We start from the raw sequence: 17572 nt of genomic DNA, 5'->3' as shown, positions 1-17572 counted from the left end.
GCAACACCACCACTAGCACTACGGCCCCGAAGAGGTGAGACTACATATGACGAATCATGCGTTCCAAGACGACGCCTTCAGGAAGGATACAACACCGGAGCGCCGCCACCGCCCGATCCAAGGATCAGAGCAGGATTACTCCCGAGCGCCGCCACCGCCCGACACCGGAGCGCCGCCACCGGTACATCTAATCTAATAATAGCATTTGTAGTGGAGAAAGGAGAAAAATACAGTAGGAGTCTGTAAACTTGCGCCATAGGTTCACTTTTGTCCATTAAGATGAAAATTGAAGTGGAATATGCGAGGTTAGGGTTTGTAGGGTTTATTGGTGTGGCAGCAGCGGTGGCTTTGCTTTGCAGTTTGGTGTTGCGGCCTCTTCTCCATCATGTTGGTGCGTCCTCCGGTGCTGACATGTGGCATCTAAGCTTTTTTGGAGATTGAGATCTTGGATTTTTCTGGCAGAGACAGATGTTTCTTGTGAATTTATCATGGAGGGAGGGCCATTTCGACTGAAATATTTTCGTAAGAGTTGTGAAGTACTTTAGCAGGAAAAAAAATATCGATGATATTTGAATACATATATTTAGATCAACAGAATAACCAAAATGCTTTCATGAACCAATTATATACTATTTTTAGAGAGAGAATGGATCTACTGAGGTTTATTCAAATTTGTATTTGTGTCTTGCATCTCTGTAATCCCGTCCCACTTCAAAATACATTGGATTATCTAACGGGCCTAGTCGCATCGGTATTTCCATCTGATAATGGTCAGTGACGCCGCTTCAGCATCTTCTTGCATCGCTTCACCGGTCTTACAAAAAGCAACTGGGTTATGCGACCCTAGAGAACAGCCCCTTGCCGCAACAATGAAACAACATAGTGTACAGCCCGATGCCATCTTCCCTGTTAGAGCCCATCTAACACACTACTACTTCTGTTTTTTGTTTAATTAGATGATGCCTCACATGTTGCTGTGAGAATTTTAGAACATAGGGAAATATATTGGATATGTCATAGAACACTATTTGTAGTAATACACGATAGCTGACATGAACTCTGAGAAACTGCTATTGGTGTTCAACCACAAAGAAACGAAAAATTGCATTTCTCTGAATTACTCCCTCTGTCCCATAATATAAGAGTGTTTTTTACACTAGTGTAGTGTAAAAAACACTCTTATATTATGGGATGGAGGGAGTAGATGATAGAGAAAATTGCATAGCAAAAGGGAAACGAAGAACCTATTAAACAAGAGTGTGGAGGCATTTCTGGAAATCCTAGCAATCATATTGCACCAGCAAATTTGTTCAAATCCCAAATGCGACAACTATATATCTTGATACACATTATGCACAGTAAAAAAACCAATGCCTAAATAAAAACCAATCCCGTGATTATCTAACGAGTACTATATACATTATGGGCTCATGTAGTGGTCATAGTTGGTGCTAAGATCGATGAATGGAGACTCGTTGATTTGTGACTTTTGTCTTGATCGAGTTGGTTGGTGATGATCGGAACATATATGTGTGCAAATTTCATAGTCTAGTTTACTGCTATGTACATACACCGGTTAGTTACTCTTAGGTGTATCAGTTTGATACGATGCTTTGGGTCACTAAAAACTCCTTCTATTGAAAACAAAATCAGCTAAATGGTTTGGGATATGTGCATCGGCATGAACTCATTGAAGTTGTATTGTCTTTATGAGACGTCTAATTCAATTACTTTTATCAAAATAGCTAGGCCCTCTCTCTCTCTCGCTCTCTCTCTCTCTCTCTCTCTCTCTGCACCGTTAGAGATACATGATCTGTCACTATGCCGCACGTATATAATTTATCATTACAGTTGTATTGTACTGAAAATATTTTCTCCACATGATGCAGTACTCTTTTAAGGAACGTACTGTATACTGATGAGTGCCATGCCAATACTATTTAAGCGATCATCTAGCATTTGGCTCTGCTTCCATCGCTAGCAATTCTACTCAGGGCACCAGACCCATGGTGAATGTGTTTTGGTATAGGAGCCGGCGGATCTAGCTAGCTACACGGGTCATACAGCAACAAAGATATATTTGTAGGCATGGTAGGTATCGGGGAATTGGTGATATGCACAGATCAGAAGATCAGTGTATGCTTATGCTAGCGCCCCTGTGCCTATTACTACGCCTATGCACGCGAGACATCCACATTCTCACCATCGTTTGAACAATTCTGCCAAGGACTCGGTAATTAACATGAGTATACCTTTTCATGTACTTATGTGCACGGTCGATGAATTTTAGGATAGTTTTGAGGGCAAGAAAACAAGTTATGGGTAGCTTTGATTACTTGTGGTCGTGGCACTACCGTTCAAGCCGTAATCTGGGGCTACTTTAGCTTAGCAACATAACAAAGTGCCTTCTGTCAGTACAGTAAACAGTGTTAGCTCAGATTTTGTTTTCGCTCTTCTTATCTAGGCCTTGCAACTGAACTGAGTCACTGAACATTGTATACGATGAATGCCACACAAGAATGAAATGAAACAAAAAAGATGGAAGGAAAACTTGATCACTTGTTACACTACAAATAATGCACCCCAAGAAAGACCAAAAATCAGAATGTTTGTGTTTTCCTCTTGGATAGTGTGCTCAACTGGGTCCTTACTGCCAGGCTGTGAATGGGCCCAGGGCCAAGGCAGCATCTGATCTCAGATTTAAATCCAAACTATGGGAAATTTTGTAATGGAAGCATGAATAAGGAGTTAATGCAACAGCAGGGGAAGTATTCCACCAACATAAATAGAGTCCATATGCTCTACATGAAGCCATCTCCCCCAAATCATACATCGTAGTAACCCAACTCGCAAATAAGTAATTTGCAGCAGGCTATGTACATTACCTGGTTAAATATCTCAACCACTACAGGTCACAGCCCTAGAGTTTCAGTTGACATGCAACACGAGTTCAGCCACAAGCTCTTCTAGAATGTCGTCACGTATCATTTCAGCAATGTCCGCTCCGAACATTTCAAGTTCGGGGTGATGGTCCAGGGGCAAAGGCTCGACACTGTCCAAATCAAATGGCCGGTAGCTCCTTCGCATGAGCAGTGCCGTTTGCCAAACTTTTCAGCCAACTTCCCTCAGTCCATTTCAGGCCATGAGTTCATCATGATTTTTGAATGCAAACTGCTACCTGGAGCAGTCATGTCAGTTAAGATTGAGTTAACGAGATTGAAAAGAAGCTGCCTATCTTACCTCGACCACAGGAGCAGCTTGCTGTACTTGTTTTCCAGCCATACAAACACATCTCTGCATGTATTGTTGCACTTTGACCTAGCAACATTTCTTGATTTTCGGTAGAGGACGGATTTTATTAACTCAGAATGAAGCATCAATCGGATACAAACACAATAAGAACACACCCTGAACTTTGCATAATTAGGATGTACAAAGCCAACACGAACATGCATACACACAAAAACCACGATAGCAAAGAGCAAAGTCGTAGAAGACCAAAGTTACGCTGAGGCGAGAAAAGGAAGAAATCCCAAAGCAATCAGAACAATGATCGACAAACTACAACAATGACCATATCCTCACCGACCATCTTTTGACGGCACAAGGACAACAATGTTATTCAACAACAACGTCTTCAAGAAGGAATGGCGCTAAACCGTCATCATGACCGGACCAAACCGCCATAAGTCAGATTCAAGGTTTTCACGCTAAAGAACAAGTCCGAGAATATCAGAACAATGCCTTCAAGAAGGTAACAACGTAAAAAACATCGTCATTGCTAGGTATAACTCACACGGGTCAGACCTATGGTTTTTACCCCAGAGCTCGAGAATGCGTACCGAAGAAACCACCATCAAATCGGAATCAATCATGTGTTATCACCACCACTTTTCCATAATCCCTGTAGTTATGTTGTCGCTGCACAACCATATCCTCTGCATCAATTTGTTGTCCATAGTTTGAATCTCGCCATCGAAAGCATACTGGGCGGACTGAGAGCCACCAAAACTCACAAAGGAGCCGAATACCATAGCAGCTTCATCCCGCGCCCGTGCTCCGAAGCCAGTGATATAGTGATGCGACGGTGATGACGACGCCAAGATGGGGCAATCCGTACATCACCATCAACCTCTACCGCAACACCTCTTCAACTGGTCGCTCGTTGATGTTGTAGTGCTGTCGACTAAACCACCAACCGACCCCCGAGCCATTGCCAATCTGACGAGTGACCGACAGCCACGATAACCGATCACCACCATGAGATGGCTTTGTGGCCTGGCAGTAGCAGATCAAGAACAAAAGCAGAGGAGGAGCCGGCGGACCGCTCCTGGTGCCTTGTGCTAGGCATTGGTGGACGCAGCAATCAGGAGTGGCTGGAGATGTCGCCCGCCACAAACACGACAAACAACCCAGCTTAGGTGATGCCGAGTGCCGACTCAAGATGGCAACGGGCCTTTCCAGATCCATCCCCGCGAAAAATTCGGAAGCCTGTCCCCGTTCACGTCACCGTATGTAGGGCTAGCTTTTTTCCCGTCCCCTAAACCCATCAGGTTTTCTAAACCCACGGGGAAATCAGCATATTTAAGCAAACATAAGGACTGGAGTTCTATCGCTTAGAACTATAACTCTACTACTTGTGTTAAATGCTAATTCTGAGCCAAGTGCTGACCGGAGTTGCAAAAATATCACATGCTAGCAGCCTTAAAGTTGGATAGCGCGTTCCACCAACTTTCCACCAATCTAACACATTGAATTTATGTTTGGACAATGAAACTAGCTCATCTTCCAAGTAACTGTCTAGCTCAAATTTCATCCTAAAAGATGTTGGCCATTTTTGAGAAACACATTCATTGAAGAGTGATATAAGGAATGGAGCTTGCAAAGAAGAGAATGAGGAAGATGTCTGTCCATGATCATCATTACTCTCAAGATTTTACTCCTCGAATAAGCTTATTGTAATATTTTGACAGGGATGGCGGGTTTCGGGTTCGGTTATTATTGAAACGGGTTTGAACCCGTGAAACGTGTCAGGTTTTACACTATATCCAACAACAGCCCGCGGGGTTAAAAAGACGCTCATCTCCGTCTCCTTATAGGGTAAAAACTCGCGGGGACGCGGATTTCAGGGAGTGCCAACCAATTCAATACATTCGCTGATTTTGATCCAGGGAGAGCCCCTCGCAACCGCCGTAGTCCGATGATCCGATGACTGTCGCTAGTTGCCGCCGGGGTTCTGCCATCCGCCGCCTCAGTGCTACATGCGCCTGCAGCCGCAGCACGACGAGCGGCCATCCGCCATCGCGTCGCCAGAGAGGCCCATTTCTTGAATTATCCCCACGGTAAATCACTGTTTTCCAACCATCTTTTCTGCTAATCCCAGTTCCCAGGATGGCTGGCTAGATCTCCTACACATTTTTTCCATCTGGTTTTCGGATCTCACGAGTTCTTGTGGGTGGGTACTTTTGTAGCAGTGTCGGGTGGTTGGCACGACATATGTCAAAGGATGGCTAATCATAGTGGGAGCTAGTAAGACGTCGCCGGTGCCTGAAAACGGGATAAGGCGGAGACATGCACGCCGATGCATCTTACCCAGGTTCGGGGCTCTCCTAGGAGATAACACCCCTAATCCTGCTCAACGGGGGTCTCCGCATGATCACTAGATCAACAAGTAGCTACAAGCTTGCTCCTTGAGCTGTTCGGCTAGAGGAGGAAGAAGGGCAAGGCTAGCTCTACTCCTCCCTCTACGTGTTTGTGACCTCTAAGAGCTCAACCCTTTGCATGGGTGCCCTAGGGGTTTATATAGGCCTACCCCCCAGGGGTACAATGGTAATCCGGCCAGGTGTAGGCCCGGGCCGTCAATGTCTGTGGTCGCCGGCTTCTCCGCCGGCAGCTGGGGCCCGCCGCCTGGTGGGTCCTGCCGGTTGCCGGGCTCTCGGCCGACAGGTAGGGCCCGCCGCCTGTGGGTCCTGTCGGCTACTCATCATTATAGCCCTGCCTCTGATGACGGGGGCTTGGTCGGGGAGAGCGTGGCTACAGTACCGCCGCCTGGTGGGTGTTCACTGTAGCCACTCCTCTCTTATCTGGTGAATGGCGCACAAACTTCTAGGGAAGGGAAGGGCCGACTACTGGGAGCCGGCCTCCCCATATACTGGCTGGTCAGGGCTAGCCGCCTTCTGGCATCTCACAGACAGGTAGGACCCGCCACCTGCGGGCCGTACCGACAGTCTGTCGTGGGGTCATGGCCGCTCCTACCATGGATGATGTCATGGATGCGTGACAACAGTGTTGTACCGGGCCAGGGATGGGCGCTCGGCATGATGCACTGTGACCACGTTCGCCCCGGGATTTGAGGGTGGCGGGTTGTACTGTAGCCACGCCCCGTCTCATTGTCGTGATGTGGGCGCAAACTTTGAGGGCACATGAGTGGCCCGCCTATTGGAGTCCGTCGCCTTGGGGCCACCTGTCAGGAGTCGGCCGTTCTGGTGGCCGCCAGCTTGGAGTCGGCCTGTTCCGGGGTCGCTCTTTAGGCCTTGCCGCCTTTCTGCAGCCGGCCGCTTGGACCAGCCGTCCATAAGAAGGCGGCCCTTTGTCTTTGATGCTCAAGAGGCGCAGCCGGTCCCAATGTCTTGAAGCGCCAGGGGGAGCAAATCGGGCTACCCGTGGTCATTTACTCCGACTGTAATCCCCAAAGCTGGTGGGGCATCGCGGCTGAACAGGCGAGAGGCCTCAGCAGCTTCCTACTCTGATGAGCCGACAACTAGGAGTCGGCCACGACCAGGCACGCCGTCTGGTGATTTCGAAACACGAGGGCGGGAGCTAGGGGGTGTACTTGCTGGGCGCCGAGCCGGCGACTCGCTGACCGCGCGCCACGCGGTGCCAGTCGGCTAGACCAGTATGCCAGCCCACGCGCGCGACGGGACGTCGCCGCAGACGGGGCCCCGCCACCACCGCGCCTTGGCGCGCGCGCATCGGCTGCGGCCGAGGCAAACGGTTGGCATCACGGGGCATAATAACACACGCCATTAAGGCGCGATAAACGCAGGATCGTGGGATCATGGGCACAGTTAATCCCATGATCCCCACGCCCCGTTCCCTTGGCCCCGCCGCCCGGGGCTATAAGTAGGGGGGAAGGGAGCGGCAGACACACGCGCGCCCTCCTCCACCTATGTCATCTTCCTCTTCCTCCCTTTGCTACCGCCGCAGCTCGTCGCCGTGGTCCTCAGCCAGCCCGCAGCACCGTCGCTCCGCCGCAGGCTCGCGTGCTCGCCATCATCGCGCGTCTTCGCGAACCTTCAAGTGTTCATGGCGCGCGAGCGACCGAGCTCCAGCGCGTGGGACGGTTTCGACGTCCATGAGGACCACATCGCATTCCTCCGCCAAATGCGGCGGTAGCCCGGTGAGGATTTCGGGAAGGTACGCCTGGCGCCCGAAAGGGAGATCTCGCTGGCACCGGAGGAAGGCGAGCGCGTCATCTTCCGCTCACACTGTCTTCGCAGCTTCGTCCTGCCGGTTAGCGGCTTCCGCCGCTCCTTCCTCCAGTTCTACGGACTCCACCCGCACCACCTCACACCGAACACAGTGGTGCTGCTATCGGCCTTCGTCACTCTCTGTGAAGGCTACCTTGGCGTCCTCCCCACCCTCAAGCTATGGGGGGAGTTCTTCTACACGAAGCTCGGCACCTACACCAAGGGGAAGGCTGCCCAGTGAGGCGCCTTTGTCACCATGCGGCGTCCAGCTGGTGACAACTGCTTCCCAGCCATCAGCTTGACACAGTTGGTCAAGCTATGGCATAAGTCTTATTTCTATCTCAAGAACTTCCACTCGGTAGCCGACTTCGTTAGTCTGCCAGCTTACGTAGCGGGCCTGCCAGCTGAACCCCGCTCCAACTGGTCGTACCGCCTGAAGACGTTGTCGGCCGCCTCTGCCGCTCCCATCGCGTGGCTCCAGGTGATGACGAAGATGGAATGCCTCAAGGGGTCGGATTTGCTGACCGCCTTCGTGGTGCGCCGGGTGCTCCCCCTTCAAGGCCGACCTCACATGATCTGGCAGATGAGCGGGCACCGAGACCCATGCCTGATGTGCACCAAAGAGATGCCGCGTGTGGAGGTGGCGCATCTGGTGAACTACATCTCGAACTCCAAGCTCCCGGAGGAGGAGTGGCAGTTCGGCAAGGAGCCGTACTCCCGTGCGCACCCGCCGCCTGTGGTGAGTCCTTAACTTTTCCTCTTTTCTCTTTAGTTGTCGGGTTCTTCTCTGCTATTTGACCAGTCGGCCATGAAACATATCTTCACCCCCAGTCGGCAGCCGACGCCGTGGAGTAGGGCCACTAATATCTCCCCGACCGAGCGGTGAGTGACGTGGACAACCCCGACTTGGGGGCGGCCACCCTGGAAGACGACGCCATGGGTGGCGGTGGCGGAGCAGGCAGCTCCAGAGGTGGAGGCGGTACAAGGACTGGCCGTATGATGATGAGGAAGAGAACGCGCCGTGCCGCCAGCCGGCCATCGACTAGGCGGGCACGAGCTCATTAGCCGCACCGACTGCCCCAGGAAAAGGCGGCTCGGTTTAAGAAAACATGAAGCAGACCCAGATGGTGTCGCATAAGTTCTGACTTCTCTTACGTTCTTTCTCCTTTTTCCTTGCAAACATCAATATGAGTCCTCTTTTTTATTTTTCTTGACCAGGGCCCCGCTCTCTCTTGAGTGGTCTAGCGCCGCTTCCGTGGTCGGGGCGGCGGAGGGTTCCGCCAATACCCGTCGCGTGGACCCGCTCGCCGAGCTCCAGGCGGCAACGGAGAGGAACACGCAGGAGGAGCGCGAGGAGCGGTAGAAGGCGGCGGCGATGGCGGCGCAGCAGGAGGTGGATGCGGCCGCAAAGGCCCAGGCAGCGCCGGGACCAAGGCCCAAGGGGATGCCGCGGCCAAGGTGCAAGTGGAAGAGGCCGCACGCGGCCGGACTCCGCAACTCGTCGTCCCTCTTCGCATCGCGCTACCCACGCCCGAGATCTCGGCGCTGCCTGGAGGAGCCGGCGGCGACCATCCAGCCATGGAGAGGGAAGGGGGTGACCACGCCATCCTGGGGGCGGAGATGCCTCCTCTGGTGTCGACCGTCGAGGACCAAGGCGGCCAGCCAGACGCACCACCGGTGCCACCGGCTGGTGGTGAGTTGGTGGCGAGGGCGGCCATCACGGACCATTCCCCGCCACGCCGGCGTGCGGCAAAGGCAACTTTCGTGTCACAGCCGCTGGTGGCCGGGGCCGCAAGCTCGTCGGCCCTGGAGGTGGAGGCCACAAGCATAGGCTCGCCGGAGTGGACGTTTGGTGGCGGGATGGCTATTCTGAACGCGGTCGCACAGGACGTCCGGGCCTGACTCCAGGCTCAAGCCACCGCTCTTGAAGGTTAAACGCAGGAGTTCCTGGCGTCGCGAGCGTTCATCCGGGTATGTTTCTTGCTTTTGATTCTTGTACTCTTCCATGGGGGCGCGTCAGCGCACCCACTGGGTGTAGTCCCCGAGTTTCGGGCCGGCTGCTAAGCAGGCGGCTTGGAACTTCTAAGTAGGCTTGGGTGCTGACTTGCTTTCTTTTTTGTTGTCCTTGCTGCAGGATTATAACAACCTCCGTGCGGCCGCCTTCAACTCCCAGGTCCGGGAGCTGGCCCAGCGGACCACTAACTTGTCCGAGAGCCGGAGTAAGCACTCCGCCTTCTCTCTCTTGTGGGGGCACGTCAGCGCACTCGCTGGGTGTAGTCCCCGAGATTTGGGCCGACTACTGAGCAGTCGGGCCGGATCTCTTCGGCAACTTCTTGTCTTCTTTTTTGATTTTTGACCGTCTTTCTGTTCTTGTTTTGCAGGAGCCAACGTCGCCTTGCAGTAGCCAAGGAGGAGGAGTGCAACAAGGTGGCCCAGGAGCGCGACCGTCTGGTCAAGGAGCTGGCTGATCAAGCGGAGCTTCACAAGCGGCCCTTCAGGCGGCAAAGGACAGCGAGGCCGCTCTCCAGGCCGAGTTCGAGACTCAATGCTCGAACTGGGCCGATACGTAGAGGGCGCTGAACGACGGCTACGGCCGGATCAAGGACATGGTTGATGGTAAGTTGCCTTCTTCTTTCCTTCGTCTGCCGGCTGTTATATGATCTGGATTCTGACTTCATATTTCTTTTTCTTCTTGCGCAAAGTACTTCCCTGGCCATGCCGTTGCCACCATCCAAGCCATCGAAGCTCACCGCAAAGAGCGAAGGCGGGCTGGCGCGGAGATTGCATTGAACGCCCGTCGGTCACTCGACCAACAGCTCCTTGCTATCCAGGCTCGACTCCAGCTGAATCACCGGATGCTGCGCCAGCTGCAGCGCGTCAGGGCCCAGGTGATCTATTCCCTCTGGCCAGGCGTCCCAGCTCCGCACACCCCTAGTTGAACTGCCGACTGGCTGGACGTGGCCGTCAGCCGCTTAGATGCATGGAAGGGTTCTTCATCCCGGGCAGGCACAAGGCGGGCCCTGGAGTTTGTCAGGGCGTGGTATCCTGGGCTAGATCTAGCCTAGTTGGCCACATTCCGGCAGGAGGCCAATGAGGAGTTGGCGGCGGTGAGGGGTGCTCTTATTCATCATGTTGCGGCTAGTGCCGAGTACACCGACACCGACCTCTTCGCCCGAGCTAAACGAAGAGGGTGCTGAGGTGCCGCCTGACATCTTCGGGCTGAACCCGGAAGACGGCAAGGACTCAGCAGAGGAGATCGCCTCCAGCGACGAGGGTGAAGACGAGGAGAGCGAGGATGGTGAAGACGCCATACCGGAGGACGGAGCGGATGGCCAACCTCAGCCCTACTGTGCCTCAAGCAACGAGCCACGTGCGAGCACGCCGACTGCTACTGTGGATGACCAAGCCGAGACTCGCCAGCCGGCGCCGCCGACTCCACCAACCTGCCAGACCCGCCTGCTGCTCCCTTGGCTTAGGCAACCAACTTTTATCTTAGTCCTTCTGCCTAGTAGTCTTTTGAACAATACTGTTAAATTCGTGCAGTTCCACCCGCTGGGGGTGTATTCAAACTTTGTTGAATTCTGGCTTAAACAACCTTGTTGTGTAAATATTATCCCGCACGTGTTGTGCTTGTGCTGAATTTCGACTTTTCTTGCTTTTTGATCCTTTTCGGCTTTTTCCTTTGCCTCCCTCCCTTGGCTGCCGCCTTGCCAGCCAGTCAGCCGCTGTGCGGACTGTGGCTGAGACAAGTGCTTAACCGTTTGGGAGAACAAGTAATTTGGCCGCTTAGGATGTAGCAAGGTATGTGAGAAGCTGGCCGGTGCAGCCGGTTGGCGAGGCGGGGAGCCGGCCTGTCTTATGTAAATGTTTTTGTCCTTGGCCATTTTTCATGTGGGCATCGTTTCCTGCCTTCAACTCTTGCCAGCCGGACATCTGCTCTGCAAGCTGCGGCTTGTGGCAAGAGCGGGTTTACATGCCGGCACATTACTTGTCCGACTACAGGTAGCCTTGACATAATAAAAGGTGGCAAGCCCCTGCTACCTCTTGAGCATGCGTTGGTTTTCCCTTGAAGAGGAAAGGGTCATGCAACAAAGTAGCATAAGTATTTCCCTCAGTTTTTGAGAACCAAGGTATCAATCCAGTAGGAGGCTACACACAAATCCCTCGTACCTGCACAAACAAATAAGAACCTTCAACCAACGCGATAAAGGGGTTGTCAATCCCTCCACGGCCACTTGCAAAAGTGAGATCTGATAGAGATAATAAGATAAATATTTTTGGTATTTTTATGATATAGATTGGAAAGTAAAGATTGCAAAATAAAATAGATCGGAAACTTATATGATGGAAAATAGACCCGGGGCCATAGGTTTCACTAGTGGCTTCTCTCAAGATAGCATAAGTATTACGATGGGTGAACAAATTACTATTGAGAAATTGATAGAAAAGTGCATAGTTATGAGAATATCTAGGCATGATCATGTATATAGGCATCGCGTCCGCGACAAGTAGATCGAAACGATTCTGTATCTACTACTATTACTCCACACATCGACCGCTATCCAGCATGCATCTAGAGTATTCAGTTCATAAGAGCAGAGTAACACATTAGGCAAGATGACATGATGTAGAGGGATAAACTCAAGCAATATGATATAAACCCCATCTTTTTATCCTCGATGGCAACAATACAATACGTGTCTTGCTGCCCCTGCTGTCACTAGGGAAGGACACCGCAATATTGAACCCAAAGCTAAGCACTTCTACCATTGCAAGCAAGATCAATCTAGTAGGCCAAACCAAACTGATAATTCGAAGAGACTTGCAAAGATAACAAATCATACATAAAAGAATTCAGAGGAGATTCAAATATTGTTCATAGATAATCTTAATCATAAACTCACAATTCATCGGATCTCGACAAACAAACCACAAAAAGAATTACATCGAATAGATCTCCAAGAAGATCGAGGAGAACTTTGTATTGAGATCCAAAGAGAGATAAGAAGCCATCTAGCTAATAACTATGGACCCGAAGGTCTATGGTAAGCTACTCAAACTTCATTGGAGAGGCTATGGTGTTGATGTAGAAGCCTTCTGTGATCGATTCCCCCTCCGGCGGAGCGCCGGAAAAGGCCCCAAGATGGGTTCTCACAGGTATAGAAGGTTACGGCGGTGAAAATAGGGTTTTGTGGTGCTTGTAGATGTTTTCAGGGTATATGAGTATATATAGGCGAAGGAAGTCGGTCAGGGGAGCTATGAGGGGCCCATGAGGGTGCGGGCGCACCCCCTGCCTCGTGGTCGCCTCGTTTCTTTCTTGACGTCCACTCCAAGTCTCCTGGATTGCGTTTGTTCCAAAAATAACTCTCACAAAGGTTTCATTCCATTTGAACTCCGCTTGATATTCCTTTTCTGCGAAACACTGAAATAGGCAAAAAAAACAACAATTTGGACTGGGCCTCCGGTTAATAGGTTAGTCCCAAAAATAATATAAAAGTGCATAGTAAAGCCCATTAAACATCCAAAATAGGTAATATAATAGCATGGAACAATCGAAAATTATAGATATGTTGGAGACGTATCAAGCATCTCCAAGCTTAATTCTTGCTCGTCCTCGACTAGGTAAATGATAAAAACAGAATTTTTGATGTGGAATGCTACCTAACATAATTCTCAATGTAATTTTCTTTATTGTGGCATGAATGTTCAGATCCGAAAGATTCAAGACAAAAGTTTAATATTGACATAAGAGTAATAATACTTCAAGCATACTAACAAAGTAATCATGTCTTCTCAAAATAACATGGCCAAAGAAAGTTATCCCTACAAAATCATATAGTCTGGCTATGCTCTATCTTCATCACACAAAATATTTAAATCATGCACAATCCCTATTTTAGCCAAGCAATTGTTTCATACTTTAGTATTCTTAAACTTTTTCAATCTTCACGCAATACATGAGCGTGAGCCATGAACATAGCACTATAGGTGGAATAGGATGGTGGTTGTGGAGAAGATTACGGCGCCTGGGGCGTCGCCGCCGTCCAACAAAGTTTGGGTTTTCACCCGGGAAGCAAGGGGGCATGGGAGCTTTCCTGGTGCGCATACGAGCTTTTCTAACCGATGGTGGTAGGACACTAATGTTGACCATTACAGGTTGAACACAAGAAAGATACTAGTATTACTATGTCATTTGTCGCATTTTTCTATAAGAAAGTCATTGGTCGTACTAGGATAGGACAATACGTGTAGCATCACTCAACTAGAGTAGCAGCGAGTCCATTTATACGACAAGTTGAAGCAATGCATGTGGTCTGTATAAACATTTGAATATTTTATCGCACTTCCACTTGATTTATGAGATTGGGCAAATAATTAAGTGGCCGCTACTGGGCGATATGATTCTCTTTTAGGTACATGGAAGAGATGACACTGCAGGTGTACTGTTATCTGTGAAAATTGTGTATGTTTATATTTTTATATGATTATTTTTTGATAATTTTATAGTCGAAAGCAAACTTATTGTGTTGTGATGTTCAGTGTGTACAATCGTCCAACAATTCCACGTGGACAATTCTTAGTGAGTATACGAACAAATCATGTGTTTCTCAACATAACAGGATGGCAGAAACTCATGGACTCAAGTTTATTTAGTTGCTTGACAGTATGGCATGATTACAAACATCATGCTGCTCTCTGTGGTTCAATAATTGTACACTATATTTCAGAAAGTATTGTCAGTTGTTTTGTTTGTGAACATCCGAATCTCATTTGTTTCCACAATTGAAGCATTATTGATTGTATGCTTCACTTTTTCGACGGAACTTATTTATATAATAAATACACATGGGGGAGTAAGTAAATGGTGGAACTTCTTTCATAGATTATGATTTTTTTTTTAAATCCTTTTTGTTTTTGGCAGCTTTCAACACATGTTGAAGAAACCATTAAGATTTTCCATGCTAAGGAAAACAAACTATTGTGTTTTGATGGGATATACAAATGTTACTTAAATGTATGATTAAAGAAGAAATTGTGGTAAGAAATAAATTTCTAGAGCATGAATTCATAAATGTGTCCTCTTACATTTAACCAATATTTAAAAATTTATTGCTCAAAGTTATTTCCAAAATAACTAGCTCGTGCAGTTGCACGGGTTGACGACTAGTACAACTAACTGTATGGTGTGATCCACGCGCGCGCTCATATGATGGGCACCAAAGACAGCAACATAACCACAAGCAAATTAAACCAATCATAGCAATTCACCAATTACCGATAGGGCAACGAAAATCTACTCAGACATCATAGGATGGCAACACATCATTGGATAATAATATGAAGCATAAAGCACCATGTTCAAGTAGAGGGTATAGCGGGTTGCGGGAGAGTGGACCGCTGAATATAGATAGGGGAAGATGATGACGATGTTGGTGAAGATGATGGAGGTGTTGGTGTAGATTGCGATGACGATGATGGCCCCGGCGGTGTTCCGGCGCCACCGGAAGCGAGGGGAGAGAGAGCCCCCCTTCTTCTTATTCTTCCTTGACCTTCTCCCTAGATGGGAGAAGGGTTTCCCCTCTGGTCCATGGTCTCCATGGCGTGGGAGGGGCGAGAGCCCCTTCGAGATTGGATATGTCTCTCTGTCTCTCTCTGTTTCTGCGTTCCCAGATTCTGCCCTTTCACCGTTTTTTATATTCCCGGAGATCTGTAACTCTGATTGGATTGAAACCTTCAACATGATTTGTTTCCGGATATTAGCTTTCTTGCGGCAAAAGAAGGGCAAGAATCGCCTTACGGGGTGTCCGCGAGGGTCAGGGGCGCGCCCCCTGCCTCGTGGGCCCCTCGAGCATCGTCTCGCGTTGATTCCACTTCCCAAAATTCATAAGTATTCCAAAAATAATCTCCATCCGTTTTTATCCCATTTGGACTTCGTTTGATATGGATTTTCTGCAAAACAAAAAAATATGCAACAAACAGGAACTGGCACTGGGCACTGGATCAATATGTTAGTCTCAAAAATAGTATAAAAAGTTGCAAAAAGTATATGAAAGTTGTATAATATTGGCATGGAACAATCAAAAATTATAGATACGACGGAGACGTATCAGTAGCATTATAAGATGACCCCTTACTAAATTTCAAGGTACAAGTGTTCTCTCTGAGTATACACCGTTGCTACAATTCGTTTTGCCGAGACGCCACGTGATGATCGGGTGCGATAAGCTCTACGTTCACATACAATGGGTGCAAGTTAGTTTTGCACACGCAGAATACTCAGGTTAAACTTGACGAGCCTAGCATATGCAGATATGGCCTTGGAACATTGAGACCGAAAGGTCGAGCGTGAATCATATAGTAGATATGATCAACATAATGATGTTCACCATTTAAAACTACTCCATCTCACGTGATGATCGGACATGGTTTAGTTGATTTGGATCACATGATCACTTAGATGATTAGAGGGATGTCTATCGAAGTGGGAGTTCTTAAGTAATATGATTAATTGAACTTTAATTTATCATGAACTTAGTACATGACAGCATTTTGCATGTCTATGTTGTTGTAGATCAACGGCCCGTGCTACCGTTCCTTTGAATTTTAATGCGTTCGTAGAGAAAGCTAAGTTCAAAGATGATGGTAGCAACTACACGGACTGGGTCCGTAACTTGAGGATTATCCTCATTGCTGCACAGAAGAATTACGTCCTGAAAGCACCGTTGGGTGCCAGGCCTGCTGCAGATGCTAATGATGACATTAAGAACGTCTGGTAGAGCAAAGATGATGACTACTCGATAGTTCAGTGTGCCATGCTTTACGGCATAGAATCGGGACTTCAAAGACGTTTTGAACGTCATGAAGCATATGAGATGTTCCAAGAGTTGAAGTTAATATTTCAAGAAAATGCCTGAGTTGAGAGATATGAAGTCTCCAACAAGTTCTACAGCTGCAAAATGGAGGAGAATAGTTCTGTCAGTGAACACATACTCAAAATGTCTAGGTATCATAATCACTTGACTCAGCTGGGAGTTGATCTTCTAGTTGATTGTGTCATTGACAGAGTTTTTCAATCACTGCCACCAAGCTATAAAGGCTTCATGATGAACAATAATATGCAAGGGATGGACAAGACTATTCCCGAGCTCTTTGCAATGCTAAAGGCCGCGGAGGTAGAAATCACATCAAGTGTTGATGGTCAATAAGACCACTAGTTTCAAGAAAAAGGGCAAAGGGAAGAAAGGGAACTTCAAGAAGAATGGCAAAAATGTTGTTGTTCAAGAGAAGAAATCCAAGTCTGGACCAAAGCCTGAAACTAAGTGCTTCTACTGCAAAGGGACTGGTCACTGGAAGCGGAACTGCCCCATGTATTTGGCGGATAAGAAGGATGGCAAAGTGAAAGATATATTTGGTATACATGTTATTGATGTGTACTTAACTAATGCTCGCAGTAGCGCCTGGGTATTTGATACTGGTTCTGTTGCTCATATTTGCAACTCGAAACAGGGGCTATGGATTAAGTGAAGATTGGCTAAGGATGAGGTGACGATGCGCGTGGGAAATGGTTCCAAAGTCGATGTGATCGCGGTCGGCACGCTACCTCTACGTCTACCATCGGGATTAGTATTAGACCTGAATAATTGTTATTTGGTGCCAGCGTTGAGCATGAACATTATATCTGGATCTTGTTTAATGCGAGATGGTTATTCATTTAAATCAGAGAATAATGGTGTTCTATTTATATGAGTAATATCTTTTATGGTCATGCACCCTTGCTGAGTGGTCTATTTTTGTTGAATCTCGATAGTAGTGATACAGATATTCATAGTGTTGAAGCCAAAAGATTGAAGTTTAATAATGATAGTGCAACTTATTTGTGGCACTGCCATTTGGGTCATATCAGTGTAAAGCGCATGAAGAAACTCCATACTAATGGACTTTTGGAATCACTTGATTATGAATCACTTGGTGCTTGCGAACCGTGCCTTATGGGCAAGATGACTAAAACTCCGTTCTCCGGAACAATGGAACGAGCTACTGACTTGTTGGAAATAATACATACCGACGTATGCAGTCCAATGAGTATTGATGCCCATGGTGGG

Source organism: Triticum dicoccoides, chromosome 1B (genome assembly GCF_002162155.2).
Source record: "Triticum dicoccoides isolate Atlit2015 ecotype Zavitan chromosome 1B, WEW_v2.0, whole genome shotgun sequence".
Lineage (NCBI taxonomy): Eukaryota > Viridiplantae > Streptophyta > Magnoliopsida > Poales > Poaceae > Triticum > Triticum dicoccoides.
The sequence above is the reverse complement of the archived record's forward strand: the minus strand, read 5'-3'. Positions refer to the sequence as shown.